This window comes from Eurosta solidaginis, chromosome X (genome assembly GCF_040869045.1).
Source record: "Eurosta solidaginis isolate ZX-2024a chromosome X, ASM4086904v1, whole genome shotgun sequence".
Taxonomy (NCBI): Eukaryota; Metazoa; Arthropoda; class Insecta; order Diptera; family Tephritidae; genus Eurosta; species Eurosta solidaginis.
The window spans coordinates 208,172,215-208,177,876 of record NC_090324.1 but is presented as its reverse complement, the minus strand read 5'-3'; the positions used below and the strand labels follow the sequence as shown (position 1 = coordinate 208,177,876).

The following is a 5,662-nucleotide window of genomic DNA, read 5'->3' as shown; positions in this document are numbered from 1 at the left end:
GCCCTTGAAACAAAAACTAGGTCACTGGGGTAGTAGCACACTAGGCCGGTAGAAAAGGTTGACTTTTCCCAATTTCGGGACTTTGTCGTGTCGGGATTCTTTACTTTCGGGACTCGGATGGTTTTTGCACCGAGCTCTTATAATGACCTTTTGTGATATTTGTTGTTGAAAAACAACAAGTCCTGCCCCCCAGCCAGAAAACAGTACCCAAAACCCGGAAAGGGTAAAAAAAAAAAACAAAAAAAATTTCCTTGTAAAAAAAATGTTAAATTTTTTGTGCAAGGAGAGGTTTGTCTTTGTTTTGGTTTCCCTTTTTTTTTGAATTCCTTTGTTGTGTATGACTGGTTGGTACTGCATGAGACGCCCACCTGGGTAAAAATAGAAAAAGCGTCAGTCCCGATTGTGATGTCTTGCGGTTTTCGGTACCCGGTTGCCTCTTTTGGTGCAACACTAATATGATGTGCCGAACCAAGTAGGCATACATACATACCTATGTACATACGTTTGTTACAAATATGCCAACGGGAAAAGACAAAACAAATGAACATTCATACACACCCGTGTATATAATGTAAATTCCACAGAATTGAAACAAATGGGACATAAACAGAATGATTTAAACCGTTTTATCATTCTTTTACTACGGCGCGTGGCCATCGTACATGTTTGAAGATTCTTAGGAACGAAAAAATGGTAGGTAAATTTTTGTACTTGGTACTTACATAAATATACTTTTATTTATTATTGTTAATCAATTTTTTTTCTTTATTTTCAGGAAAATAATTTGTTCTAAACGAAGTCCAGATAATTTTACAATCTATACGTATAAGAAAAAGAAATATTAACCACAAGTTATAAGTAACGGGGAGTTAATATCTCCAATGAATGAATGAACCACAGGCCCATTTTTCTCACAATGTGCTGCATCTGTTCTGGTTGCTGAAAACATTATATTCCAATGCCAAGAGTCCGAACAGAACTTTCAATATCAACGTTCACAGTTAAAACCTCTTGCAAAGGCAGACATTAAACATGCATTCTAATGTTCATGAAAAAAGTGACGAGCACATAAATGCCTCACAATTGCGATACCGAACTAAATCCAGCACCAGGACATCATACAGTAGGCTCGATCGATTCTAAAAGGAAGAAGGCGTTACGATATCACCACAAAGTGAGCCATCAGCGAAGCGTATGAAAGATGGAGACCCTGCGATTGTGGTAATCTTCAATTGTGAGGAGTGCAACTTCAGCACGAAGACAAGTAAACAGGACAGAGGCGCACAGTGAATGGAGTATATGACCCCAACATTTTCGCTTGCATTGTACCCAGCGTTTCTCTTGGAAGCCCACTCTTTATCGTCACATTGAACTCGTTCACAAAATAATGCCCAAAGATAAGCGATCTTTATGCAATGAGTCTGAATAGGCGTATGTGTGCGAAATACATCTACTGGAGCATATCCAACAACGATATTGGCCACGTAACTTCAAATGTCCTGATCCACTATGTGAGCAATCGGTTACACGAACTTTTACATTAAGGCGTCACTTCATCACTACACATACAGAGCAAACTACTACAAGTTACCATTGCATCAATTGTAATGAATACTTTAAAGTTTATGATGAATGGAAATACCATAATGAAACAGTTCACAAAAGGACACTGTATATTTTCCCCCATTGTGGTTATCCCTTTTTTTTCGTTTTAAAGATAGGCTGGACGAGCATCTAATGAAAGATGTCGGCAAACGCAGTGTTGTTCCGTGTTCTTATTGCCAGAGACGTTTCATAACAAAAATGGACTTAGCAAATGAGAAATCTGCATAGCAATGGCTAGGTACGTTGTTGTGGGAGGAATTTTCGCTATTTAAGGAACCACTAAATGATTTGTAATAACAATAGATATATATAATATATATTAAGCAGTTGAGTCCTTAATAGCGCATAAGCGTTTCGATAACAACTTAATCGTTCTGGGTGCTACAATTTTTGTTTGTTTCGGGGGCGCTTTCATAATTAACAATGTGGTTGGTGCTATGCTCTTAAAGCTTTTGGAGTGAAAGTATGAAGCGGATACACCCCTTTTTTAAAAACGTAAGTGTCAGTGTTATCGAAATGTATGAACATAAGCCCATGGTGGAATTAATAAGAACACAATCAAACACCAAATCAGTTGAAGTGCTGGAACGAGATTAAAAACATCAAAGTCGACGAATAAAGGAAAAATAATAAAAACTGCTCAAAATCCACACTCGACCATTCAAGGCGATGAACCAAAAACGTGCACATGGAAATAACTAGAAATAAAGTCGGTTTATCAGATTTAAATCAGAAAGGCTCTAAAAATATATTTAAATGTGTCACGTAGTGTTTTGCATATGCGTTAATTATGGAAGCCTATACTACACTCAACAAAATACGTCTGAAAAGCTGTGATTTGTGAGGGGATGAAGAAAATTAATTAAACTGGCTACGGACGGTGATTCCAGTACGCGATGATGTGTATCTTACACCAAAATAAATTTGTTCGCTTTTGAACAAACGCCCTAAGGTAAATAAAAAATTTTTAATTCTGGGTAGATACATAACTTAATATCATAGCCCCGATAGCGAAACAATAACTGGGATCGCCGAGTCCGGATATGCACCTGTATGGCGGCGCACCGACGTTTTGCCTATATCCAGGTAAGCAATACCAGAAGAATGGGCCATATTTTAACAATGGAAGTTGTACTCCCACTTGACACCATACATAATATGGGTTTTGCGCATCGTGATGTGAAACCAGAGAAGGTGCTACTCGATCGTCGTGTCCATTTAAAACTGACCGGAATTGGTACATGTAGGCGTATGGAACCGAATGGTTGGGTGATGTCGAGCAGCGCTGTTGGCACACCCGATTATATTAGTCTGGAGATACTGCAATCGCAGGGCGTGGACAATGATTAAGGACGTGAATGTAATTGGTGGTAAGAATCAATTAAATAAATAATTAATATGCATAAACAATCTTTGGTTTTTCCAATATTTTTAACCGACTAAAACTTTTCGGTTCACAAAGTTACTTGTTATTTTTTCGTGGTTTCTGCCAATTTACCAGCTTATGGGTCCTTTTGCAAGGTTTTGAAAGCATGCATTTTTGTTGTTGTGAATAGTTGCAGTGCCTTGATAGGCATCAAGTGCGCCGTTAGGATAATAGCCTTGTGGTATATTTGGATTTGGTGGTACCGATTCTTGCGCAATCATACGCTGAGCCCCTTCCTGCGGCTTGTAGCCACAAGTAAGGATGGCGGAAAAAAAAGGACCTCTATAACTGAATACAGAAGCGGATATTAGCAATTACTGTCTGATATATCAATTTTATTTACAAATATCGCCTACTCTCTGTTGAATGCAATCGACGATGTGTCAAGCTTTACCACAATTCCGAAATTTTCCACCTATCCATACAAGCTGGTTACTCTTTCTGACTGAATAATGAGTTGTCATACAATTGAACAAAAGAGATAATCAAATATGAATACTTAGGTGATCAAAAAATTGAATATAGTTTTTCAATCATACTTTGGAATCATATTCGAATTAAATGTGGTTACTTTGGGGGATCAACAATTTTTAATAATTTTTCATTCAGCTTTCTGAATCTTTTCTGATTATATCTGTTGAGTGAATAATGAATATTATACTTGTTAGAATTTAACTGTCCATTGAAGATCTTATTTTTTTTTTTTATGAGGTATGAAGAATAAATACATGATAATCCAATCCGACAATCATTCATACATCTCTACCAAAAACGATTAAAATATGTTCATGACCATGATCTGAAAATGCCTGTGAATCACTCCCAAACAATTAAAGCTCACTCTGACAATGATATCAATTGTGAATAAAGCGTTTCGTAAAGTGAATCCTAAATGATTATTTAAGAATAATCACATTTAAGGTACATTTTTCTCCCGACGATACATTACTTTTTTAATCGAAAAATACTTTTAGATTTGGACGTAGTTCTTATGGGATGATGAGGTGATGATATTGCTAATTTTATTGCTGATTTTGTGGCAGAGAATGAGTGGGTGAGTTTGATTCAATACTAGAGGTTTGTGCTTTGAGGAACAATCTGTGAAATAGTAGTAGATTAGTAGTGATATTTGGTAGTATATTAGTAGTGATAATAAATTTGTAAATGCCAAAGGTTTTTGGGGAAATAAGTCATTTTCTACTAAATATGTCGTGAATTGATAAGTCATGTGGGTTTGGTCATTCTGTCAGAAATTGTTTGAAGAATGCGGTATGTTAGAATTTTATTCAAAAACGCACCATCTCAATTGTGGTTGCCAAAACTCCCTATATGAACATAAGGTCAATGCATTTTCTCATAAGGGGGAGTTAAATAAAAACATTCCGAGACGAATCCAACTCTAACATAGGGCTGTTTGGTGACATATCCTGAATAGGGAAATTTCTGACAAATACCCCGAGATAGCATGATTTTGAACAGGCAGCCGGCATGGGGTGATACGCCACTCAGCAGCCGCAACGAACTGACAAAAACAAAAACAAAAGAGATTGGCTTATTGTCTTAGAACTTTGTATTCCTACCTTGACTTTGACAGAAGTCAAGCTTTTGTGCGGTCCTGCTACACAGGGAGTATTCACCCTTTTATTCCGAAATTTCGGAAAGTGCTTTTCCGTTAAGTATGCATTTGAGCGCTCCGGATAAACCGTTTATTTAGAATATTCGGAATACGTTCTTTGATACTACCTCACGAGGTCCGAATATGCATAATATTCCAACTACAAACCGATTCTCCAAATTCTCAAATGGAGACGAATTTTCCGAACATACGGAATTAATAGAACAGAAGATCGACTTTTAATACGCGCCCAAAAATATTTCTTAAATTTATTCAAAAAACAATGTTTCGACGCTGCATGCAGTCGGATAGCATTTATGCATGCATGAATTTCCTTGCACCCAAAATTAATGCGCTATTAAGCTGAATGGTTAGAATTTAAAAAAAAAAAATTATTTTAAAGTTTTGGGGGTTTTCATTCGAAGTTTGAAATAGTCAGTTGCTTTTCTTAAATATTCGGACTGGCTTAATTCGGATTTTCGTTTGTTGATTCCTCGTATGAACACTGGTACTTGGAGTCTTCCCTAAATGATGTGTCACAATTCCGAACCGTAAGTGTTCTGTGATCCGCGCTCTGGGTAAGGGGATGAATTTTGGTAAATTCTGTTGGCCTCGCGCCTTTGGCCGAGTGCGTAGGTGTTCTGTGGTCCTTGGTCGGGCTGATGGAGGGAATTCGGGTTGACTTGTTGGAAGTTTGAAAATATGAAAGGCCGAAGGCCCTTAGATTCTGTGGCAGATCGGTTCGCCCTTCTGCGGTAGGCTTTTATGATGTCCTCGTTATGGGATAACGAGTTAATGGGAGTGGTTTCTTGTGTCCTCGCTCGGGGTGAGCGGGTGAATTTGGGCTAATTTTTGAAATTGAATTGAATTTGGAATTTGTTTTGGGGTGAGTTCTTCGGTAGAACCTCATTACGTATGAGAGCACCCGTAAATCCCTAGGTAGGTCTGAAAAGCGTTGAAGAACATTGATAGTATTTACTGTTGTTGTTGCGCAGGTCTTCGCCCTCTTTTCCTCT

General features: G+C 37.7%; 1 pseudogene; it reads left to right on the top strand.

Annotated features, from left to right (window-relative positions):
* The first annotated feature begins 758 nt into the window (after nucleotides 1-758).
* On the top strand, nucleotides 759-1,872 carry LOC137234604 (zinc finger protein 574-like; annotated as a pseudogene).
* Nucleotides 1,873-5,662: the final 3,790 nt, after the last annotated feature.